The following is a 27,909-nucleotide window of genomic DNA, read 5'->3' as shown; positions in this document are numbered from 1 at the left end:
TAAGGATATCAGCATCTTTACAAATTGCTTCTTGAATTGTTTTTTATAATCTCGCAGCCAATTTGTTTGTACCTGATCCTCACTGTTACACACTTAGTCCTAAAAAACATGTCCTTAGTCAAGATGGTTTGCCATTTCAGCAAATGAAAGCCTTTCTTGATGGCTATTGAAGGACATTATATTATCTATTACAACACAAATGGATCTCCTCTGCACACAAATTCAGCGTTGTACTGATGATAACGTCCTTTGCTGAGGTTCCTTGAGAGTATCCTCTTCAAATGCCTGTAGGAAAGCTCAACTTTCCTTCAAGCCTCAGCAGGATAATACATGACATCTTATAATGGCCTTATACAAATTGTGTCCACTGTAGTATACTTAGCAGTCACAGTGCAGTGAAATGAACACAACTATTTTGACATTTCTTAATTTTTCTTTTCTTTTTTTATATTTCATAAACTGACATTCCTACCTTTTCCAATGAACACAATAATGCTCTTTTCAAGAACATTACATTAGTTTCACTATCAGTTTTAATATGAAAAGTAAAAAGCTTATCATAACAAATAAAATAGTAATTTAAATTACCTAAGACTATTTTTCTTCACTGTGGATAATCTTTAAAACATATACAGTATCTCACAAAAGTGAGTACACCCCTCACATTTCTTCACATTTTTCTTTATATCTTTCCATGGGACAACACTGAAGAAATGACACTTTGATACAATGTAAAGTAGTCAGTGTACAGCTTGTATAACAGTGTAAATTTACTGTCCCCTCAAAATAACTCGACACACAGCCATTAATGTCTAAACTGCTGGCAACAAAAGTGAGTACACCCCTTAGAAAAAATGTACAAATTGGGCCCAAAGTGTAAATATTTTGTGTGGCCACCATTATTTTCCAGCACTGCCTTAACCCTCTTGGGCATGTAGTTCACTAGAGCTTCACAGGTTGCAACTGGAACCCTCTTCCACCCATTTATGACAGCATCACAGAGCTGGTGGATATTAAAGACCTTGCGCTCCTCCACCTTCTGTTTGAGGATGCCCCAAAGATGCTCAATAGGGTTTAGGTCTGGAGACATGCTTGGCCAGGCCATAACCTTTACCCTCAGCTTTTTTAGCAAGCCACTGGTCGTCTTGGAGGTGTGTTTGGGGTCGTTATCATGTTGCAATACCACCCTGCGGCCCAGTTTACGAAGGTTGAGTGCACGTGGTCAGCGTCGTACACAGAGGTTGGCTTTGGAAAATAGACGTATGAGTGCTGCCAGCATTGCTGAAGGGCTTGAAGGGGTGGGGTTCAACATGTCAGTGCTCAGACCATACGCCGCACTCTGCATCATTAGAACATCATACTGGTCTGCATGGCTGTCATCCCAGAAGGAAGCCTATTCTAAAGATGATGCAAAAGAAACCCCACAAAAAGTTTGCTGAAGACAAACAGACTACGGACATGGATTACTGCAACCATGTCCTGTGGTCTGATGAGACCAAAATACATTTATTTGGTTCAGATGGTGTTAAGAGTGTGGAGCGGCAACCAGGTGAGGAGTACAAAGACAAGTGTGTCTTGCCTAGAGTCAAGCATGGTGGTTGGAGTGTCATGGTCTGGGGCTGCATGAGTGCTGCCAGCACTGGGGATCTACAGTTCATTGAATTCTAACATGTACTGTGACATACTGAAGCAGAGCATGATCCCCTCCCTTCATAAACTGGGCCGCAGGGCAGTACTGCAACATGATAACGACCCCAAACACCCCTCCGAACGACCACTGGCTTGCTAAAGAAACTGAGGGTAAAGGTTATGGACTGGCCAAGCATGTCTCCAGTCTTAAACCCTATTGAGCATCTTTGGGGCATCCTCAAACAGAAGGTGGAGGAGCGCAAGGACTCTAATATCCACCAGCTCCTTGATGTCGTCATGAATGGGTAGAAGAGGGTTCCAGTTGCAACCTGTGAAGCTCTAGTGAACTACATGCCCAAGAGGGTTAAGGCAGTGCTAGAAAATAATGTTGGCAAAACAAAATATTGACACTTTGGGCCCAATTTGGAAATTTTTTCTTAGGGGTGTACTCACTTTTGTTGCCAACAGTTTAGACATTAATGGCTGTGTGTCGAGTTATTTTGAGGGGACAGTAAATTTACACTGTTATACAAGCTGTACACTGACTACTTGACATTGTATCAAAGTGTCATTTATTCAGTGTTGTCGTATGGAAAGATATAATGAAATATTTGAAGAAATGTTAGGGGTGTACTCACTTTTGTGAGATACTGTATACTGTATATTTTTGTATAAAATGTAGGGGAGAACGGGGAAATCTGAGGCATCGGGTAATGTGAGCCACCCCCTGTATCTAGGCAACGGAAAACATTTGTGGTCATGTGAGATATATGTTTTCAAGCCCCCACCTCATGGTGCTGTGGTAAGCATGTTTTTTTCACCAAAATAGGTATTCTGCATGTAAAAGTAAATTTTCTTGTTGTCAACTTAATCAACTGTTGTGCCAAAGCAAATGTATTCACGTAGAAAAACTTCTACCAACATATAAAAACCAACGCAGCCCATAAGATACGTTATTTGATGCTCAGAGCGAGTGCTCCGATACTAGCTAAAGATTAGCCTGAAATGCCAAGAGAGGTAGTTTGTTCTCAAATTGTGGTGGTGGGGGAAAGTGAGCCAAATGCTGTGGGGGAAAGTGAGCCACTGTCTCACTTCCCTCCACCATGAGGCACAAGTTAAGTTTGGTCTTAAACATATTTTAATGTAATATTACATGACATATGTTTTATTTTAATGTCATACACATTGTAGAAAAGCCATCATGCCAAGGAAATACACCAGGAAGACGACCTGGGGCAACCACACGGAAAGAGCACCTTCTCATCTTTCCCTGTAACCTTCAGGGCTGGAATGTAGAGTAGGCCTAGTTGTAGAGTATGACAGGCTGATGTTATAATCCAGTTGGGTCTTCTCCTGTGTTCTGAGTCCCAGGCTGTTCTCGCTGGTTCTGATTTTCCTATGCTTTGACCCCCAGACACTAGCTGGCTCTAAGGGTCCTGTGTTCTGACCCCCAGACTGTGTTCTAATCTAACTGGTTCTACCTTTCATTTGAATCTTATTAAAACCTTTTGAATTATAATATGTTGTATTTGATTTTGTTCAGAGTTACTTTCAAGTGTTTAGAACATTTGCTTTGCTTAATTGACCAAACCCCATCATTCTTGTACTAGTCCGACATTAGTTCTGGAATGTGTGGCTATAGCTTTCAGGATTCTTACTGTTACAATATGTGTTGTTATGGTAGTTTCAGAGTGGAAAAAGTAAGTGGGTCAGTTTACCCCACAGCTGGGGTAAAGTGAGCCACATGACAACTTTTTTTAAAACAATCATATTTTCACTGCCCTTTGTCTTGAAAAAATTCTGCTAATGCCCATTTCTAGGAAACATCCTGAATTAATGGGAAATGTGTACATTTGAGTGATAAATCATTTTAGCTCGCTAAGCGGGGAGCAAATGTAAAAAGTGGCTCAGATTACCCCGTTCTCCCCTATATATTTATGATTTATATAAAAAATTCTAAAAACAACATAAAACTGATTTGAAATCAGGCCGTACATAACCAGAACAGCCAGGCTGCAATGCAAACCATTAAAATCATGTTGAAATAATACAAAACGACAACATGAACTGAATGAGTACAGCCCACAATTTACTGTGTTACTTCACTATATGAATCAGTAAAACATAATGGTTCTTATATACTTTCTTTAATTGTTTTCATTTGACCTGTATATCAACAGGTAAGTCATTAAGAAGTTCTTATTTACAATGGTGGCATGACAAGCGACAGAAGCCAGGGGAAGGGGAGGAACGCTAAAACTGGCCTTTGATTTATTGGAAGGAGCACTTAACTCACAGGAATTACAACCAGTTATTGATATGAAGCTATACAATAATGTAACTGAAACAGATTCCCTCTTGAGGGTGCTCTGTAAATTAATGTAAGTAGCATCATACTAGCTGAGTACATACATTTCCCGAAATCAGTACATGGGACCTTAACCACAAACAGTAAAGTAGAACAGGCAGAGGCTGTAGAAAGAAAAAAAATATGTTTAGCATTTGGTGATCAGAGTGATTCCCAAATTGGATGTATTTGTCCACCCTCTGATTTTTGTGTGTTATTAATGGTTACACTTTATAATACACACCAAACCTTGTAACTTCCCTTTGTTTACTGTGTATATTCATTGTATGAAACAGTAGAGTAAGTATACAACCTTTGGATTTCTACTGGCTAAATGTATAGGTATGAGAGAATACAACCAGACAAAGGGGAACAAGATACATTATGGTATAAAGTATTTCCAATTTGGGATCTGCTAACACACTGCAATATTCTAAAGGATGAAGTGCACTATTATCTAATGCCTTTGCCCTTTTCTCATGTCAGTTGTGGCAATCATTCTATGCTTGTGTGCCTTTGGCAGTTCAGCTGCAGCCACGCTCCTGGGATTTATTATGCCGGTTTTCTAGTTTGTTGTCTGATTTGGAATAATACAAAATTTAGAAATATGTCTATACTAGCAGGCATATTCGTCTGGCGTTTCAACAGAACACCAGGAAAGCTGAGTTGAAAACAAAGGTCTCTCAGGTACCGTACATGGGCAAAACATTAACATAGCAAACCAAGCACTGGAAATATTGTCATACAATTGACAAAAAGCATTGTGAAGCTAACTAATGCATACAATGTATATATGGACCATGGGCATAGAATACATACACAATTAATATTGTTTGTGGCAAAGCAAGGTTTTTATATTGTTCTTAACACCGTAAGGTGCCTTTTGTTTATTTGTAATTACTGAGTAACAACGGGAGAAAAAAAGTTCATAATCCAACTCCATAATCTTGACTTTATGTAATTACAGAAAAAGATACAGAACCTGCACATAACATGTTGTTTCCAAGTGATTACAGAGCGAGAACAAAAGTGGCGGAAAATGTATAATCAAGCCTGCCCCGAATTGTTTTGGCTTCAATGCAGTAGAACAGAGCCGGCCCAAGCCTTCAGGGGGCCCTAAGCGAAATATGATTAGGGGGCCCCTCTCCAATGTTAGCGCTGCTGAAACTATAGATCTTTGTTAAATATCATTCACACAGCCAGTGTTTTCCGCTAGTGCCTCCATTGTGCAGCTGTGCAAAAATATTAGACAGCCGAGATTCAGACCCTCCTAGGGGGGTCCGGGGGTATGCCCCCCCGGGAGATTTTTTTAACCTTTTTAAAGTGAAATGCATGAATCTGGTGCACTTTGAGAGGAAAATTAAGAGGCTAAATCTGAGAAATTTTGTGTGAACAAATCATTTGGAGACACTGGGTCCGACGAATTAGAAGCTATTGAAGAAGGACACATGGATTTTCCATACAAATATTAATATAAAATATTATGGAGGGTCCTCTGGGTTGGGCTTGGAGCTCTTTTTCTTTTACGGGACATATTTCTCTGTAATATAATGAATGCATTTAAATGCAGTGAGAGGAACGAAGCAGAAGAACTCTGTTGTCCAGCTACTGTATCTTTTTTTCCACAGACAAGGCTGAAATAGGCTATAGACTAAACACAGTGCATGGGCAACTGAGGGCAGCCCCATTTCCAATTGTTTTTAAATAAACTCAATACACACTGTGCATGGATGTGAACGTGACATGATCAGATAATTTCGGATTACCTCCCAGATGAACTGATTACATTTTTAGGCTATTAATTATCTAGACCAAAACATTGTATTCCTTTTTTTGTATGATAACTCACATTTGCATAATATGATGTTAATATCAAACACACAAAAAAAAAAAAAAATATATATTTTTTTTTTGAGGGGGCCCCCCTGGCGGTCAGGGGCCCTAAGCGACCGCTTAGTTCGCTTATGCCTCGGGCCGGCTCTGCAGTAGAACAGTGGACACTTTATAATACATAATACTTCTTTTTTTATGTAACACATAATTAGAACAAGGTAACAGCACGGGAGAATACCACATACCCTGTTGCTTTCTGTGTAGTTAAAGAGCAAGATAAGAGAAACATTGGAAACTTAACAATCCCCTAGCAAGCCCCTAGTTGTTTCTGTGTAATTATAGAGTTACCATGGGGGAACAATAGATATGTCTAAATTCAGACGCCCCTTGTTATGTCTATAATTTATTAAATTCAGCTGAGCTCCTCACTCGCTCCACATTCCTTCCAGTGCTCTAGTTATCCTATTTGCTCTCTTCTTAGAACTTGCTACTGGGATGAGGCCTGATTTATCTGGTGGAGCAGGCCTTCCACTGATTGCATGGACGGTGGTTCGATCCCCTGCCTCCTGCCACATGTCGAAGTGTCCCTGGGCAAAACACCAACACTTTTTTTCTTTTTCTTCGCAACAGCAATGGACACTGGAAATCGAATCATTTTATGTGACATTCTCTCATTCACATTATTGAGCTGAGAATTTACTGTATATGCATGTATTAATGATCAATATGCAGAAGCAGCAGCAAAACATATACATTAAGTGCCATTTCAACAGTAAGTGGGACATGCAGTGACTGGGGAGGTTGGGATTGAGTCCAATCCACCCCATAAAATTCAAAGCTGAATATTGGTAAGAACTAGATTAACTATTTATAATATTCAGCACTCACATTTGGTATTCTTTTCACCTTGAAATCTGTGTATTCAATCCAGAGGTTTTACACATGTAGGAATGGTAGAATCTAACTTAGAAACATTGCTGCTGTTTTCCCAGGCTGTCATAAATTTACAGGCAATATATATATACTGTATATATTTTTTTTTATAATCCTGAAATCCTGAAAAGAACAAGTTATCAGGAAGAATGGAATTTGTAAAGCAAACGACTGAAAGTAAAAAGGTTTGTATCTCTAAAGATACATAAAAAATGTAAACAGGAACAATACCTGTAAACTGTAGAAGTGAACACATCAAGATAAATGTGTACAAATGCATTGCTTTTTCACTTTCAAATGAACAGGAACAGAAATGAAGTCTTGCACAGCCAGACCAAACTACAGCTATAGCAGTTTTTTTTAAATATACCTGTATATAGGGGAGAACGGGGTAATCTGAGCCACTTTTTACATTTGCTCCCCTCTAAGCGAGCTAAAATGATTTATCACTCAAATGTACACATTTCCCATTAATTCAGGATGTTTCCTAGAAATGGGCATTAGCAGAATTTTTTCAAGACAAAGGGCAGTGAAAATATGATTGTTTTAAAAAAAGTTGTCATGTGGCTCACTTTACCCCAGCTGTGGGGTAAACTGAGACAGACCAGAAAAATCAAGGGGGTAAAGTGAACCAGCTAGGGGTAAACTGATCCACTTACTTTTTCCACTCTGAAACTACCATAACATATATTGTAACAGTTAGAATCCTGAACGCTAGCCACACATTCCAGAACTAATGTCGGACTAGTAAAATAATGATGGGGTTTGGTCAATTAAAGCACATTTTCTAAACACTTGAAAGTAACTCTGAACAAAATCAAATACAACATATTATAATTCAAAGGTTTTAATAAGATTCAAATGAAAGATAGAACCAGTTAGATTAGAACACAGTCTGGGGGTCAGAACACAGGACCCTTAGAGCCAGCTTGTGTCTGGGGGTCAAAGCATAGGAAAATCAGAACCAGCAAGAACAGCCTGGGACTCAGAACACAGGAGAAGACCCAACTGGATTATAACATCAGCCTGTCATACTCTACAACTAGGCCTACTCTACATTCCAGCCCTGAAGGTTACAGGGAAAGATGAGAAGGTGCTGTGTGGTTGCCCTAGGTCGTCTTCCTGGTGTATTTCCTTGGCATGACATTAAAATAAAACATATGTTATGTAATATTACATTAAAATATGTGTAAGACCAAACTTAACTTGTGCCTCATGGTGGGGGAAAGTGAGACAGTGCCTCACTTTCCCCCACAGCATTTGGCTCACTTTCCCCCACCACCACAATTTGAGAAAAAACTACCTCTCTTAGCATTTCAGGCTAATCTTTAGCTAATATCATCACATGGTTTTTATATGTTGGTAGTTCATCAACACGTATGATAGAAGTTTTTCTACGTGAATACATTTGCTTTGGCACAACAGTTGATTAAGTTGACAGCAATAACATTTACTTTTACATGCAAAATACCTATTTTGGTGAAAAAAACATGAGGTCCTCTCTTTCAGGGCCATGGGGAAATGAGAGGGGCTTGAAAACATATATCTCACATGACCACAAATGTTTTCCCTTGCTTAGATACAGGTGGTGGCTCACATTACCCGATGCCTCAGATTCCCCCGTTCTCCCCTATATTTTTTTAAAGATATTTTTTTGACATTTGAAGAGAGACAGACATGCATTTGGGCTTAGAGGGGTATGACAGGCAAGGCAAGGCACGTTTATTTATATAGCACAATTCAGACACAAGGCCATTCAAAGTGCTTTACAGGGGCAAGATTAAAATACACAATACACATTAGAAAAGCGAATGAATAACATTTAAAAATTACAGGTTAAAATGGAAACAGAAAAGTGACTTGATTTAAAAGAGCTGAGAGTTGCAGCAGACCTCAAGTTCTCTGGGAGTCTGTTCCAGAGATTTGGTGCATAAAAACTAAACGCAGCTTCTCCCTGTTTAGTCCTAACTCTGGGGACTGTAAGTAGACCTGTCCCAGACGACCTAAGGGCTCTGGGCGGCTCATAACGTATCAGCAGATCGGTAATATATTTTGGCCCTAGACCATTTAGGGCTTTATAAACCAACATTAATATTTGGAAATCAATTCTTTGAGTGACAGAAAGCCAGTGTAAAGACCTCGGAACTGGGGTGAAGTGATCAAATTTTTTGGTCCTGGTGAGTACTCGAGCAGCAGCGTTCTGAATTAGCTGAAGCTGTCTGATACATTTTTTTGGAAGCCCTGCAAGGACACTGTTACAGTAGTCAAGTATACTAAAGATAAATGCATGGACAAGTTATTCTAAATCTTGCTGAGACATAAGCCCTTTAATTCTTGATATGTTTTTAAGGTGGTAATAGGCTGACTTATTAATTGATTTAATGTGTTTTTTGAAATTCAAGCCTGAGTCTATGACAACACCAAGATTTCTGGCTTGGTGTGTGGTTTCTAGCATAACAGATTTAAGCTCTGCACTGACTTTTAATTGTTCATTTTTGGCACCAAAGACAATTACTTCAGTTGTGTCGTTGTTTAATTGAAGAAAATGTTGGCACATCCAATCATTGATTTGTTCAATGCACTTACTTAGTGTTTGAATTGGACTATAGTCACCTGGTGATATGGTTATGTAAATGTGTGTGTCATCTGCATAATTGTGGTAGCATAATTTGTTCTTATTCATAATCTGAGCTAGTGGGAGCATGTAGATGTTAAACAGAAGAGGCCCAAGAATGGAACCTTGGGGAACCCCACATTCAATATTTGTTCGCTCGGATGTGAAATTGCCTATTGACACATAGTATTCTCTGTCCTTTAAGTAGGATTCAAACCAGCTTAGCACAGTTCCAGAAAGTCCAACCCAGTGTGCAGGGCGATCTAGTAATTTGTTGTGGTCAACTGTGTCGAAAGCAGCACTGAGATCAAGTAAAACTAAGACTTTTGCCACTGTCTGTGTTTAAGTGGATGTCATTGAGGACCTTAACCAGAGCGGTCTCAGTGCTGTGGTGTTGTCGAAAACCTGACTGGAAGACATCAAAGCAGTTATTCATTGCTAAGTAGTTATTTAGCTGTTGATAAACAACCTTTTCAATGATGTTGCTTAGAAATGGAAGGTTAGATATGGGCCTATAATTGTTCATGAGTGATGTATCTAAATTGTTCTTTTTTAGGAGTGGCTTAATGACTGCTGTTTTCAGGGCCTGTGGGAACACATCGGTGCAAAGGGACATGTTTACAATTTGTAGAACATCTGAGGCCATACAGCTAAAAACGGTTTTAAAGAAGCCTGTGGGCAGAATGTCAAGGCAACAGGAGGAGGAGTTCAGGTGTTGTATAATGTCCTCCAGGTTTTTGTGGTTGATCAGATAAAATTCTGTCATTTTATTTGCATTGATTTTAAATGGGCACAGGGAAAACACATATGTTGAACTTGGTATTAATGCGGTGACCGCTTGTCTAATTTTGTGAATTTTGTCTGTGAAAAAGGAGGCAAATTCATTGCAGGCTCTTGTGGAAAGATGTTCAGATGCTACTAGCACAGCAGGGTTTGTTAATCTGTCGAAAGTAGCAAATAGGGCACGTGCATTGTTGTTGTTTTTGGTAATGATGTCAGAAAAGAAAGACTGCCTTGCACTTTTCAGCTCTGAGTTAAAAGTGCAAAGTTTCTCTTTGACGATGTCATAATGAACCTGGAGATTAGTTTTTCGCCACCTGTGTTCTGCTTTACGGCACTCTCTTTTTTCTAGTCTGACCTGCGGGGCATTTCTCCAGGGAGATCTTTTCTTACTAGAGACAACCTTCATTTTAGTGGGTGCAATAGCATCTATAACGCTTGTAATTTTGGCGTTAAAGTTGCCTAAAAGCTCATTAACTGAGTTACAGGGGGGATGGGGTATTGAAGAAAAGGCTTGAATAAATGTTTCACTGGTATTTTCTGTAATATACCGTTTTTTGATTATTTTTGATTGGGGTGAAACTGGGCTGGCCTGTTTTTTATTTCTTTAAAAGGGGAAGGGGAGGAGTTTGGCGACATTATAGGCCGCGAGCATGATCCCCGTTGTCTATAGCCGGTGAGCCAGACTAAAATAAATGTGAGTCAATGTGTGTGTGCTAATTCAGGCACCATGGGAAGGCGATGATTCGAGGAAGGAGAAGTTTGACAAATCTGAAGGTTTATCAACAAAAGTGTCACTTTGAAGGACTTAAGTAAAAATCATTTTATTGTCTGTCACAAATGATGCCATCAATGTCACTAAATAATTTACCTGGCATGTGCCTGCATGTATTAATTTAGCCAATGCAGTGTCGACAACAATGTATAACACTACGGCAACATTTTAGCAACCTACACAACCCGGTAGTTTTTGTGTTTGCATCCACGCTGTGACCATGCAGAGGCTTCATACATTTGATATGTGTGAAAGGTCTGCATTTGTTTTCATGCAGCACTAATGTATTTTTGAACACAGCCTTAGAAATGTAAGGCAATGATGGAATGGGTTCGAGTAGAGCTCACTTGACAGCGATGGAGGATTAATTATGTAATTATCTTCAAGCGTACTGGAATCTCCAGGCATAATTACGAAGCCCCTTTCATTTTTCCTTCAGCCACTGTTTCCAGTCATTTATAGCCTCCTTGTTTTCCAAAATAACGTATGACATATGGCTGGAGTTAGACATCATTTCATTTCTGCAGATACACCAAGCAGGCTATGCAGCGCCTGGACAAACAATGAAGACTTACTAAAAATGATGAAAGAGGATACGATTTTATTTTTATTTTTGCACTAGCATACCAAGTTAATGTAGTACTGTATGTGTATGTTCTGCATCTCTTTTTCAATTAGTTAATTGAAAGAACAAGCAACAAATCCCCAGATTTGCGTACAAATCAACCACCTAACCTCGTTCCCACACATCTTTTAGCGAGGAGGCAGCGGGGGTTGCAGCGCACTAACAAAATACCCAACTTGTGTGAGCTCAGTATTTGCAGGAAAGCCAGCAACCTGCTCGTTAATTCCTATTCTCTTTCATCCCACAAGCTCTGGGGCTTGTTTCTCTTGTCAGCCTTTGCCCCTGGCAGTCCCTACCTCCTGTGCTGATGCCTGTGTTTCTTTGGAGTGAGAGATCCCACTCATCTCTCCAAGATCTCCAAGGGTCAAAGCTCGGCAGAAAAAGCATGTAGTGAGGGACTGGAAGTGGAATCCTAGTTGGGGGAAAATACATGTCTAGCATATTTATAGCATGAGTAAAAGTATGATACCAATGATTAGAGTGATGGCACCGATCAATGTGTAATCAGAGTTTATGCAAAGCCAAGTACATGCAGAGGATAATGGATGACACACCAATAATAATGCTGTTTTTTTTTAGCTTTCGTGCATGATCTAATTGTGGGAATCTCACAATACAGTATCAAAGGGGAACACTGCTGGTTAATAGTCAATTAATTACATTTAGTCATCTACATATACAGTATATGTAGGACTGTTTTATTCATAATGCTCATGCTACGTATGATTATCTATGTTCTATATCATTTAGATCTGTATTTAGCATACAATATTCCCGTTTTAGGATGCTCCATAGTATTTGTTCCTGAGAAGAGGAATACTTTTTTTTATTTTATATTTAGAACAATAGTACAATGTTGCAGTGATGTCAGATGAGCAAGCGTCATCTTGAAAGGTCAACACATTTGTAATATTCTGCCAAATATTTTTGATTTTGACAATTTAACTGTACCAGGTGATGTAACCGCTTCAAAAATGATTAAATACACAATAAACTGAGTTCATCTGTGTCAGAGTCAATACATTTTGTTAATCGTCCTTCACCTTTATGTTGATGGCAATACGTGACTTACTTGACTGTATACATGGCAGGTATAGTTTTGAACTTAATGGATAGGATGGTGATCTTTTTCCTTGCCCAGCTCCTGGAAATCCTAACCACGTATTCAGTACATTTGTCCACCAGTGCTCTCCTTCAAAGTTTTCATCTGCCCTTCACTAATTAGGCCTGTGACGGACATTCTCATTCTGTGTGGAGTTTCGCAAGTCTTTCCAGTGGCAAGGTCATTCACTCCCCCATTATGAAAGCATTTATGACACCAACGACACATTTAGCATTGCATTACAGGAAAGGTGCTTCCTTCTTCAATTAAATATCTGATTGACAGATGGAATATAAAATATTAATGGGATGGGAGCAATATAGCTCTGTGACAGAGTTCGTCTTTGACACATCTTTTTGTCACATTAAAGACACAGTTTTTATCATACACTGTGAAAGAAACTACCAAAGGGCCGCAAAGTCCATTTTCCATACCAAAATACCAAAAATGTTCACTGCTCTCACTACTTGACTGCCACAGAGGTCAAACTCATCAGCAATTGGCCATGGTTGGAAACAGCTAGCAACTTGCTATGCCATTGTATTTTTGTCTGTGTTTCTTATGCTCTCCTCTATTCTCATAATATTATTAGGGCTGTCAAGCGATTAAAAAAATTAATCTAATTAATTACTGGCTCTGTGATTAATTAATCTAAATTAATCGCATACTTATATGACACTTTTATACCTGTTTGTAAACAGCTGTATAGCCTACTACAGTTTGTTTCTCTGTCTCTCTCTCTCTCGCGCGCGCGCGCTCTCCGTCTCTCGTAACTTCTGTCTCCTCCCCTCAGCCAGCTTTATACATGAACTAGCGCCGAATTTTCTCAAAAAAACAAGCAGACAAAATTACGACTTTCCATCTCCCACAACAGACGGCGCTGCACTGCCACCATTTCGTAGCCTACTAGGCAAAAATATTGACACACACACACACACACACACACACACACACACAGGGCGGGTGCTAGACAGCTAGCAAACAAAATTGGAGGAAGATTGAGATAGGCCTACTGTTTTGAACCTAGCCTACATTGTTGCACCCACTAAACCAATAATGCACGGACACTGCGGAGAATTAAGTAAGATGTCTTCCTACCTTCATGCATCCCATAAACCGTCCATAGAGCCCTCGAGTCGGCCCCTTTCCCCTGCTTCTCTCTTTACCTTTCTCCCTTTAACCCACGCGCCCGGCCCGGCGAGCTACAGGTGCAGCTCCGCACCACTTTTGCACCGGGTCAAAGGGCATTATAGAAGTGCGATTAATCTGCGTTAATTTTTTTAATCGCGTTAATTTTTCTGTGATTAATTAATCGAAATTAACGCGTTAATTTGACAGCCCTAAATATTATACAATTTTTATTCATTTGGGCATTTGGGTAAATGTGTAGACTCCAAGGATACCAATTAGCATGTTTTTGTATTGTTTAGCATTGTGAAGCTTTACTTGATGCAGTGAAACTAGCTAACCATTGGTAGTGACATTAGCCAATTTAAACACCATATGGCTGTTTATTCAAATGTGTAGCTCATATTATGTAAATCATTTCACAAGTTGCACACAATTAGTTAAAACAAATGTGTGTGCAAGTAGACCATAGGTCACATTTAAGGCACAGATAAGGAGTGTGTCTTTCTTTTCTAATTTCACACTCAAATTCAGTCTCTCGAAGTCACATTGATAATTGATGTGAGATTCACACTTATTTGCCACTTAATGCAATGTGCTTCCAGACAGCTGTACTCTATTGTGTTTTACCTTTTCATTTGAAAAATTTAAATTGTTTTTTTGAACGGAGGGTGCCAATGAAATGCCCATTTTGCTTCTCTTATTAAAGATCACAGAAAGAGAAATGTAGGGTTAGACAGTGAGACCATAAAACACTCTTTCTGCCTTTTCTAAGGCTAGGATGATCCGATTTCAATTTTCTTTGCACATTTATACTTCATAGGATCTCCGAGTTCAATACACCTTCATATTCCAACCGGTGAAGTAGGCCTTTAAGGATTTTGTAAAGTCTGTTGTGCTGTTTGGAAAGCTTCCTTAGTACTTCATTCCATGGCAGCGTGCACCCGACCCTTCACCATTCCAGAAGAAATCTCACTCCACATTGTTAATCAGAGTTGATGACCCTGTTTTATAATCAAAGTATTTTATGCTAATAGTTAAACAGAAAGCAAGGGGTGATATTCACCAGCAACCATGACCTTCAAGATAAATTATTTCTATTTAATGGAGGTGACTGCCTGAGATCAAAGCACTGAACTAAAGTAGCTCCAAACAGGATAGGTGTCTGATGATGAAAGTAAAAATACGTGCTGTTTTTTGTATATAATTTTAATATTTGAGCGTCACTTATTCATTCTACTTGTCAGTATCCACTGAGGATGTCTTGATATTGCTCATAATGGCATCCGTCTGAGAATCCTGCAACCGCTGTTATTTAAAACTAGGCGCTCTGGGGGAACCAAATTAAATGTCAGAGGAATCACATTCAGACTGAAGCCATTTCATTGATAAGGAGAGCCCTTCCTTTAGAATTACCCAATAAATTAAAACACTTTTGAATAATCCTCTACGGAGCCGTCCCCTAGACATTCTTTATGATCCTTTAAAAGTCATCACTCTGCCCGCAACCTCCGGTTCACTCTGTCTCCTGGCTCACAATGATCCATCCATCAAGACAAGAAAAGACATATTTGTCAGCGGATAATGAAAGCTCCTGAGAGATTGTCAAATTGCTTCGACAGACATGGCGGCAAACATGTTGTCCTCTCCTTCTGTCTTTTGGTTTTTGTAGTTAAAGCTCCAAATGATGCCCAAATAATTATAACAGCATGGTAAAACATTCTTGAAAAAATATTAGACCTTCGGTCCATCATTTGTCATGGACATAAATCCAATTTGGCTTACTTTTTTTCTGTTAATCTGATCTAATTTGATTGATTACGGCAATTACGGTGTGATTGAATGATGTGCTTAATGTGTCTGCTGTCTCCAGGTAGAAATTCAAATAGTACTGTGTTGCTAAAGGGAGTGTCAACAGCACTTATGAAAACAGCAAAGTCTGATTGTTCTGGTCCTTTGCTTTATTTTACTCACAATCACAAAATGTATACCCGCAACCATGCAAGGAATATTGTTGATTCATTTGTTATTAATTCCTTAATTGTTGTTTATAACCGAATATTATTTTCTTTATATTAAGCACTGTTGTGTGAGGATGTATAGCCTACTTCATGCTGCCTCTGCTGTATGAATACGTAAAATGAATGAAACCTCCATAAAAACATCAAATGCTTAACACAGTAAACCCAAGGACATTCAAAAATAAACTCAAAGCAGTTCCTGATTGATACCCACGTGTGGTGTTGTGGCAGAATGCATTGTCTTTGTACTCTTGCTCATGTATTTCTAGCAGCAACAAAAAAGGACCCTCTGAGGCAAATTGTAATTTATGATATTCGGCTGTATAAATAAAATTGTTGTCAGTTGAAAAGGGCCATTTCTTGAATACCAACACAGCCAGCTACCAGCAGCTAAACACAGCCAGCTACCTGCATCTACCAGCAGCTAAACACAGCCAGCTACCAGCAGCTAAACACAGCCAGCTACCAGCAGCTAAACACAGCCAGCTACCAGCAGCTAAACACAGCCAGCTATCAGCAGCTAAACACAGCCATCTACCAGCAGCTAAACACAGCCAGCTACCAGCATCTACCAGCAGCTAAACACAGCCATCTACCAGCAGCTAAACACAGCCAGCTACCAGCATCTACCAGCAGCTAAACACAGCCAGCTATCAGCAGCTAAACACAGCCAGCTCCACACAGCCAGCTACTAGCAGCTACCAACAGCTCCACACAGCCAGCTACCAGCAGCTAAACACAGCCAGCTTTCAGCAGCTAAACACAGCCAGCTACCAGCAGCTAAACACAGCCAGCTTTCAGCAGCTACTAGCAGCTAAACACAGCCAGATACCTGCAGCTACTAGCAGCTAAACACAGCCAGCTACCAGCAGCTACTAGCAGCTAAACACAGCCAGCTACCAGCAGCTAAACACAGCCAGCTACCAGCAGCTACCAGCAGCTCCACACAGCCAGCTCCTAGTAACTTTCCACAACATGCCAAATGAGGATGATCCGCGGCTTACAATAGCAAATAATAAAATTGCTAACCTCAACGATGACATCAGACGGCTCTCTGACGAGCTACGCAACAAAGAGTCCATTTTGGCCAGCTTCATAGATTTAGCCGCCGACCAGAACAAGCAGATTGCATCTTTAAACGCAGCTATCCAGGACACTGTTATCTGGGACCCCTCCACCTCCACCTATCATCGGCCTTCCTCCTGCTCCACTCCCAACCGTCAGCCCTACTGGACCGAAGTGGTGGCCCGGAGGCGCAAGAGTGGCTCGGACATGGCCTCGCCTCCTCTTCCCCTGGGCCTATCCAATCAGTATGCAGCTCTGTCTGGTGAAAGTCCTGCTCCACCAACTGATGCTCCTGCTGTTCCAGCTCACTCCAAAGCGGACCCATCCCAGAGTTCGATGCCTGCAGACACCGCTGCTCTACAGCCACTGGTGGCTAACAATGGTAGGGAAACGCACTGCTCCAATGTGGGTCAAAGTATACGCTCCGAATCACACACTGAGACCTCCGCCTCCCGCTGCAGGATCCTCAGGGAGGCCGTGCTCAGATGCTCCGGAGGTCTTCCTCACCCTGAGCCGGTGAGTCCCTCTCCCCATGCTGACATCCCTGCCCCGCGTCCACTCTCTCCTGCTGGGCCCTGCAGCGTAGACACCGAGATTCCACTCTCTGGCTCTGAGATTCCACTGCTGTCAGCCCCTCGGCCCCTTTTCCTTCCGACCACATTAATAGTTGGTGACTCCATTATAAGGAACACGCGCTTTTTCAACGCTGCCACCCACTGTTTCCCCGGAGCCACGGTCCCCATCGTCACCAGCAAACTTTCAGAGCTACTGCGCTCCCTCCCGTCCTCAGTTAGACGTGTGATTGTCCATGCCGGAACATGCGACACCGCTCGTCAGCAGTCTGAGCTCATCAAAAAAGATTTTAACAATCTCTTTCATTTGTTAAAGTCATGTGACAAGAGTGTCTACATTTCTGGTCCCATCCCCTCTCTAGGTCGTGGAGTGGGGCGTTTTAGCAGACTTCTCAGCCTCCACACCTGGCTTCAGTCCACCTGCACAGCTCTTAAATTTGGTTTCATCAACAATTTCGATCTGTTTTGGGACCGTTCTGATCTATTTAGGCCAGACGTTATTCACCCAAACTGGCGGGATAACCACATTCTAACAGCTAACCTACAGCACACTGTTCAATCAACCACACATGCATGACTGTTTACCCTCTTCTCCCCGAAACATCCATCTTCACATCTACCCACTCAGATCACTGTTTCCCCCGTCAGTTCCCCCTGCCGGCCACATCCCTCACTGACACTCACACCTGAAAGTCTCCCTATACAAACCATTATCAGCCACAGAGACTTCCATCATCACAATAACCTACACATGCGATCTGCCTGCCTCCGCCCCCTAGCCAAAGCACCCCAGCCTGTCCAAATGCAACCAAATCTCAAATTTGCTCTGTTTAACACCCGATCCCTAAACAGCAAGGGCCTCATACTCAATGAATTCATAACTGACAATAATCTGGACTTTCTCTGCATAACTGAAACATGGCAAAAACCACAGGAATATTCTTCACTAAATCAGACCACACCCGCTGGATATGCATATATCAATAAGCCACGCCTCCACGGTCGTGGTGGTGGAATAGCCACATTTTTTCAGACAAAGCATCACTACAAGCACAATCACCATCCCGGCCCCCCTCTCATTTGAACACATTGTTTTTAAACTGTCTGGACCCAAACCCCTGGTTACTGCAGTCATTTATTGCCCCCCCAAACCCAACTCAGCCTTCCTATCTGACCTGTCTGACTTCCTGACTCAACTCTGTGCCATCACTCCATCCATTCTGCTACTTGGTGACTTCAACATACATGTCGACTCATCCGACTCCAAAACCTCTACAGAACTCCTGGACATCTTAAACATCTTCAACTTCACCCAACATGTAGATTTTCCAACTCATAAAAAAGGACACACACTGGACCTTGTCTGCACCACCGGCATCACCATCAGCAATCTGTCCAGCTCCGACCTCACCATCTCCGACCACCTGGCTATCACCATGGACATTCTCATCCCCACACCACAAGTCAAGCAAAAACGCTCTATAACTTTCCGGAATCTCAAATCAATCCAACCCACATCTCTGTCCTCCCTTTTGGCCGATACCATCCCTGACTCCGCCCTCATCCAGAACGCCTCCCCTACTGACCTGGTCACAATATATAATGACACCCTATCCTCCTGTCTCAATCCGCTCGCTCCAATAATAACAAAGACTGTCTCTTTCACTCACTCCACCCCCTGGTGCACTGATCATCTCCATCTCCTCAAATCCAAGGGCCGCCAACTCGAACGGCTAACCAATAAAACCGGTCTCACTATCCACAAAGATGCCTATAAACAACACCAACAGCTCTACAAAGACGCCCTCAACAGTGCACGCTCCACCTACTACTCCTCCATCATACAATCAGGCAGCAACAATCCCAAGACTCTGTTTTCCACCATAAACAAACTACTCAAACCTCTGGACACCATCACCAACTCCTTCATGGTCACTAAATGCATCTCATTTCTCTCACACATCCAAAGAACAATAGACAATATACACAGTCAACTGATCAACGCTTCCACCTCCACTGTCTCTTCTCCGGAACCTCCACTAGCCTCTGCAGCCATTCACCCACTCTCCTCATTCAATGAAATCACCCCAGCAGACCTATCTGCCATTCTCACTGGCATGAAAACCTCTACCTGCATCCTGGACCCCATCCCCTCCACCCTAGCCATGGCCTGTCTCCCCTCACTCTTGCAATACCAACACTCTTTCATCCTTCAAAACAGCCCTAAAAACACACCTTTTCACCCTCGCTTTTAACCTTTAAACGTTACGTTTTGTTTGTTTATTTTGTTTAGCTTTTGTGAAGCGTCGTTGAGCACTGGGAAAAGCGCTATATAAATTCGATCTATTATTATTATTATTATTATTATTAATTTGTATTTAAAAACATTTAACCAAGTAAAAACAAAGTGTTGTATTAAACATTGTTACATTTACTAGGAAAAACAATCGTCCCTGTACACATTTCTGTTACACGTAAACTATGTATGCCCTTGATGTCAGTTTTTCTTTAAATGGAAATGACTATATTTTGCTTGAGTGGAGCGGCACGACCAGGTGAAGGAAAACAATGCTGCAGATGAAGACAAATATATTTCTTAATGAAACTTTTGACGCTTGCATAACCAACTACCGGATGAGAAACCATTTTCAAACTAAACCTGACACTGTTCTGTCAGAACAAAATCTAAATGTAGGTCTATCATGTTTGGAAATGGGCTGCATTCATCGGGCAAGAATAACCTTGGCTGGTAGCGGACGTAAATAAGAATGACTCATCAGGACCTTTTTTCGTTATTTGTATATTAAAGGTGAAATGAGCGATATATTTAGGTTAATATAAGTATTAAATCACTCTATATTCATACAGTGATCACTTATATAGTGTGCACGTTTCATACCTCCGATCTCTGTCACCCGCTCTGCATGTAATAGGCAAATGACATTTTCAGGGATCCCGAAAATGGTATCTAATCAGAAGAAAGAACGCTGCAAACCGGCACCCGTCTCACTGCCGGTGCACCCGCAGAGCAACAGATGGGTGAATGTTTATGTGCCTACAATGGCGGAGCAGGTAAAAATCCTTCCTAATGTCTGTTTTGATGGTTTTTATCATGTTTTATCACACTTACTTATTTGAGATGATGCTAGATAACTCGCTGTTTGAAGACGCAGTGCATTAATGTGGTGACGTGGGGACGAGGGAGGGGACTGCTAACTGACAGGAAGTTAGCTTAACTGACCATTCCACTTACTGAACCTTTAAAGGCACATATTCTTCACAAATGTAAAAGCATTATTGTAGTATTTTAATCAAACTGTGTTAGGCCCTAAGGCCTCTCTCTGTTTGAGGTCAAAATGCTGTACTTGACTATAATTAAAAATGTTATGGAATATGCATATTAGGAATATGACAGTGTATGCATTTTAAACTGGTGCGATGGAAAGTATAGTGCTGCAGACAATCATCGAAAGATACTGTTGGAAAAAAAAACATGATATATAAAGTATTTTCTTTTTAAAATCAACAAACATGCAACTGTGCAAAAATACATTATAGAGGGAAAAAACTGCCTTTTTTCCCCTTCCGCCTTTATATTGGATGCATTACATTGTATTTGTGAACATAGGCAGTTGTGGACTAGCGTGTTTCTACCAGACAATCGTGAAGGGAAATGAAAATTGAGCGGAAGTAGGTAGATGGGCGGTACCAGGCTAGTTGTGGACACCACATACCCAAGCTTCATCCATTGAGTGGTTCTAAAGTGTTCTACTGCAGCACTCCTTACTTCCCTAACCAGAAATGGTACACTTAAGTGGCAGAAAATCCAGCTTCATGCTCTGCTCCCTCACCATCTGTTCCCGATTCATTATTGAGCACAAGAGCAAAAGGCACAGAGGGAAAGTTTTTATTTTTTCTATTTCAAAACAGGATTGCATGAATTTATGAAATGAATTCAGTTGGATTTTTTTCTCAACAGCTGTTCTAATGTAATTTGAATCTCTAAATTATCCTGTAAGACTTTGTTCATTGTGTAAGCAGTAACAATTATTAGTTTAGGTTGAGCCAGAGGATTTTTTTTACATTGTATGGAATAAAAATAAAATAAAAAGTTTATGATAAACAACAAAGACTCTTCAGACAGGATATTGGCAATACTCCACAATCGCAATGCATTGTGAATAATACACTGTTGCACATTCTAAATGGATGGAAACACTGCAGGTATGTCCAGGGATGCCCCTAACACTGCACTCACGTCTGAGTCCCCAAGCTTGTCTGCAGAAGCTATTTGTCTTCTGATAAAACAGCCACACTATTGCAAAATCAATAGGGGCTATCAAATGCATTCAATCAGACCTTTGTGCCACTGAGGGCAGCCATATGTCGACATTACTTTACTTTGAATTTACTTGCTTTCTCGTACCATAAGGTATGGACACGTCACCTGGTTTGTGTTACTTTCATTAACAACTTTATAACCTTTGTAATAAGAAAAAAATAAGAAAACACATACATACATACACATACACACACACACACACACACACACACACACACACACACACACACACACACACACATATATAAATATATATATAAAAACAATATATATATAAACAACACCACAAATGTATGGTAATAATTTAGCTCACTTTTTAAACCTTTATTGTCCAGGTTTTAACAAACCCAATGCAGTAAAGCTGAATGTAGAATGGAAGGGGATAACTGTCTGAGCCTCTTTTAAAAGACTGATCTGTAGCTACCCCCGTGTGCGAAGAGGCAAGAAATGTCTGTTTCTCACATCTGATTACTTAAAAGGGTCAAAATCCCAGAGTCCTCTACTAAACTATTACCTTGGATTAGTCCCCTGCGCAGCCAGACCGTTAAAGCCTCCCTAGATAGATGCAAACTGTTTTTAAACCCTTTTTTTTTTATGGATTGAGGTGTTGTGATGTAGTGATTAGGAAAAAATATATATATCCGCAGTCAAGAGAGCTACATAATGTTCCCTGTCCTTCTCTAATGTTAAAGGTGCCCTGAGGAGTTTTCTTGTAAATAAACACAATTTCTGATTATATTCAGTGTGGCTTAAACACAGTGCATGTATCCTTGAGGTCTAACAAAAACTAGAGATCGAAAACGCCCCGAGGCACCAAGGGTTCGCAGAGAAAGAAAGGAGACAGAGAAATTATTTGTTCACAATGATTCATGCAAATTTGGAGGCATAAGCGCCAACCTCGCGAATGGATCCTGCTCAGACCATCTAGTAAGCTTTTGGCATGTGTAATTGGCTGGCTCAAACACTCAGACCTCTCCAAAAACAACAGCAAATAATAATTCCACACGCAACTGGTGTGAGCATCTAAAGTCCTGCTTCAGTTTAGATCTTCCAGCCATGAGCAGAGTGCAAGCGATGCATCTTCAGCCTCCAATTTCATGATGTGCAGGCAGCACATATTTTTGATGCACAATGGGGTTCCTTCATTAATTATTTAAATATTTTGACACGCCAGATCTTACAGTTATTGACCTTCAAAGTTAGATAGTTTATATTGCAGCTGACTTTCTTTTTCTTTCTTTTTTTTTCTTTAATGTAGAGTCAGCGATTCCAGAAAATGCTTGTCGTCAAAATCAGTGAATATCTCATGACGTTCCGCTACCTGTCCGTACTGTGTCGGTGCTGAAAATAAAATCTAGTGTAAATACAAAGTGGCTCTGTAAACTTGTATGTTGCTCACTACGGAAGACCCCCTTTGTTTACGTGCTCTTTGTTTACATACTAGTTTTTTACAGAGCCTACAGAGTTTTTTACAGAGTTTATTTTCAGCACATTGGCTGACTCCACCTTTAAGGCCAAACTCAGAACCCTTTTTGAACCATGGCATATAGTTGTCAGTTCATGTGAATTATAGGTTGTTTTTTGTTCCAGTGGAAGAAGCTTTATTATACCTTTTAAATTTACCAATATGTTTGAATAGTATGGAGATGTGATGGGGTGGTTGAGTGTATAAGTGATGGGTCGGACACTTTCCTCAGTCTAAGAAGAGTCTAATGGCTATTTGACAGCCCCATAAGCTCAAACAGAAATGGACCCTGGTGATTAGAGGCAGATTAATGATCTGGTTACCTACAGGAAAGATGAGGGACTGACTGAAAGTCGAATTTGCGGATTTTGCAGTCTGATAATTTCGTGATTTGGTGCCAACCCATTGATTATAAGAGTTTGATCAATCATAATAGACTGAAACCATTAGGGGAGATAGCAGTCCAACCATGGACATTCAGTTGGCTGATTAGTCTCTGGCTAGATTGAATTTTGTATAAAACAAATGAAGTCCTGTAAACAAATTACTTTATAAGTAAGCAGTGCACACACTCTGGATTTCCTAATAACAAACCACAAGATACAGAACCCAAACCACTCAGATGTGTAATGAACTCCATTCTTTCATTTAAGTAGCCACCCACCGAAAACAAGGAATAAAAAATGTGTATTTCTCACATCTCCTAAAAACTGACTTTTGTATGCTAATTAAAATGTAAGTTAGAAATGGGAAATCAGACCAATAATTCACCTGGCTATATTTATTAGAAATTAGGTAAACATTTCATTACAAGGGTTCTCAAAATAAAATAGCAGAGTAATTTCTGTGAGTAGATTTAAGACTTTAAAATATCCTATGTTCTACACAGCTTACAAAGCTCAGTGGAATCTTGCATTGATTCAAAAAACACTTCAGTGTTCCTATAGCTGCTTAGTCAAGAGTCAAGGAGTGATAATGTCTGGAAAGTTTTTCAAAGCAGTCATTACATTAACAGAACTGTGGCATCAACAGTCAAAGAGACTTTGTCATTACTCCAGATTTTCCCGAATTGATGATACAACCTTGTGGGCATTTATAGTGCAGGGTTGGGAAAAAAATTGTTCTTGGAGGTTGCAGGGAAGATATTAAGCATAAACAACTAATCCCTAACAACTAAGCCCTGACTCGGCTTTCTTTACGTGATTTGAGATCCCGGCATGACAAGGGTGAAGGTGAAAATGATTTGGGAGCCATTACTGTGTCCCCAAGCCGCTGTGCCAAATAACTGGCTGAGCAGGAGAACACTAGGTCAAGATAATTACAGCCATATTGGGCAGAGATAATGCTTTTATATCTGTCATCCGTCAGCAATACAGAGTTACTGCCTTTGAACTGTTCATATATATGGCTGTTGAGGAAGGGGGGAAAAGTACTATTGAATTTCATCGTTTAAAGCTATATTTTTTTCTCAGATTTCTTTTCAAAGTAAATGTTCAGTTTTTTTTTCAGCCAGAGTGGAAAGATGGGACAGCTGTATTCATCCACAATAATTAATTACAGTGGACCTGTTATACTTTTCGACTTTTATGACCTATAAACGTTGTTATAATGATTTATAGTCATGTTTAACCATACTAGCGTATCAAATAATTACGTACATGCATTTAGACGTATTCCCTGCTGACCGTCTGGGGTGGCTGTGCAGAGCGCTAAACACTAGGGCAGCCGGTCGAGAAATCACGTGTTCAAATCGGTTCAAATTTCCTGCCATCCTGTTGTCACGATTCCGGATTTTTCCATGTATGGTAACGTGCTGCTCAGGCAAGCTCCGGCCATGCCCCCACCTTCCTGCTCTCAGTCAAATCTGCCTGTGCGCTGCTGAAATTGTTCCGGAAGGAAGGTAACCAATCACAACGGAGTGGGGTTTGCAGGAGGGGGGAGGGGGCGGAGAAGCACAAAGCAGAGAGTTCAGAGTTACTGCTGTGCGCGCTAGGGTGAGAGGAAGAGTGTCCCGAAAATCTACATGGTTTTTTGTGATGTGATTCGTGTCAGGTTGCTCTATAGCAGTCTTTAACAAGAAATTAAGACCAGAAAAGTAGTATAATAGGAGATCTTTAAGCTATTTCATCGTTCACTTAGGTGCATGTGGCATTTCAAATATTCACACAAAAGAAAACCACACAAGTAAAATAAACAAATTCTCTATTTGCATTTATTTGGTTGAGTTCACTTTTTGCTTAGTTCTCAGTATTCGAAGCATGTGTCTGTATTTTGTTCTGTTGTATTTGTATTTCTTTATTTGCTGTGAGTTTCTGTATTTGATTGTGTTTTCTCATGTTGTAGCAAGTCTGCAAGTGTTAATTTTGTTTTGTTTTAGATGCAAACATTTTTGAAAGTTGCAATATGTTGAGCTATCGGGGCCACTTAAATCGGCCCCCATAATCAGTGCCAAATTTCATCTTTCATGATAATGTGAATAGAATGCACATATGCAATATGTTTTGAAAAAGGATCAATGAATATACAGTATCTCACAAAAGTGAGTACACCCCTAACATTTCTTCAAATATTTCATTATATCTTTCCATACGACAACACTGAATAAATGACACTTTGATACAATGTCAAGTAGTCAGTGTACAGCTTGTATAACAGTGTAAATTTACTGTCCCCTCAAAATAACTCGACACACAGCCATTAATGTCTAAACTGTTGGCAACAAAAGTGAGTACACCCCTAAGAAAAAATTTCCAAATTGGGCCCAAAGTGTCAATATTTTGTTTTGCCAACATTATTTTCTAGCACTGCCTTAACCCTCTTGGGCATGTAGTTCACTAGAGCTTCACAGGTTGCAACTGGAACCCTCTTCTACCCATTCATGACGACATCAAGGAGCTGGTGGATATTAGAGTCCTTGCGCTCCTCCACCTTCTGTTTGAGGATGCCCCAAAGATGCTCAATAGGGTTTAAGACTGGAGACATGCTTGGCCAGTCCATAACCTTTACCCTCAGTTTCTTTAGCAAGCCAGTGGTCGTTCGGAGGGGTGTTTGGGGTCGTTATCATGTTGCAGTACTGCCCTGCGGCCCAGTTTATGAAGGGAGGGGATCATGCTCTGCTTCAGTATGTCACAGTACATGTTAGAATTCAATGAACTGTAGATCCCCAGTGCTGGCAGCACTCATGCAGCCCCAGACCATGACACTCCAACCACCATGCTTGACTCTAGGCAAGACACACTTGTCTTTGTACTCCTCACCTGGTTGCCGCTCCACACTCTTAACACCATCTGAACCAAATAAATGTATTTTGGTCTCATCAGACCACAGGACATGGTTGCAGTAATCCATGTCCGTAGTCTGTTTGTCTTCAGCAAACTTTTTGTGGGGTTTCTTTTGCATCATCTTTAGAATAGGCTTCCTTCTGGGATGACAGCCATGCAGACCAGTATGATGTTCTAATGATGCAGAGTGCGGCGTATGGTCTGAGCACTGACATGTTGAACCCCACCCCTTCAAGCCCTTCAGCAATGCTGGCAGCACTCATACGTCTATTTTCCAAAGCCAACCTCTGTGTACGACGCTGACCACGTGCACTCAACCTTCGTAAACTGGGCCGCAGGGTGGTATTGCAACATGATAACGACCCCAAACACACCTCCAAGACGACCAGTGGCTTGCTAAAAAAGCTGAGGGTAAAGGTTATGGCCTGGCCAAGCATGTCTCCAGACCTAAACCCTATTGAGCATCTTTGGGGCATCCTCAAACAGAAGGTGGAGGAGCGCAAGGTCTTTAATATCCACCAGCTCTGTGATGCTGTCATAAATGGGTGGAAGAGGGTTCCAGTTGCAACCTGTGAAGCTCTAGTGAACTACATGCCCAAGAGGGTTAAGGCAGTGCTGGAAAATAATGGTGGCCACACAAAATATTTACACTTTGGGCCCAATTTGTACATTTTTTCTAAGGGGTGTACTCACTTTTGTTGCCAGCAGTTTAGACATTAATGGCTGTGTGTCGAGTTATTTTGAGGGGACAGTAAATTTACACTGTTATACAAGCTGTACACTGACTACTTTACATTGTATCAAAGTGTCATTTCTTCAGTGTTGTCCCATGGAAAGATATAAAGAAAAATGTGAAGAAATGTGAGGGGTGTACTCACTTTTGTGAGATACTGTATGTTAATGGTCATGTGTAAAGTCCTGCTAACCACATTCCTGTGCACACCCAAACGTCTCCCACACATGCTCCTTACAGTCGTGCTGCCCTCTTATAAATCTTCACTCATTAATCATTTAGAGGAAGCAATTTGTGAAGCACCTGTCCCAAGCAGAAGGCTATTAGGGTTTTCGATGGAAGGAGCACTGTGGGTCGATTGGCTTTTCACTACAACTTATTGGAAGACATTGGATTGTGTGCTACACTTAGCCACTAGCTTTAAGATAATGGGTTTGAAGCAAAGCTCAACGTTGTTAATGTTACAGTAGGTACATTGACATTTTGTTTAAGTTGATATTTGTATGGGTATTACAGATCATATCTGAGAATTAGTACATTTTCTATGAATGAAAGGTAAATCCATTGTTTAATATATCTAAGTTCTGTGAACAGCCACGGGTCTTTTATAGCCCAGTCTTCGATGGGAACACATTGAACAGGTTTCCAAACAGACTTGCTTATA

The sequence above is a fragment of the Ammodytes marinus genome, assembly GCF_949987685.1.
Source record: "Ammodytes marinus genome assembly, chromosome: 12".
NCBI lineage: Eukaryota > Metazoa > Chordata > Actinopteri > Uranoscopiformes > Ammodytidae > Ammodytes > Ammodytes marinus.
The sequence above is the reverse complement of the archived record's forward strand: the minus strand, read 5'-3'. Positions refer to the sequence as shown.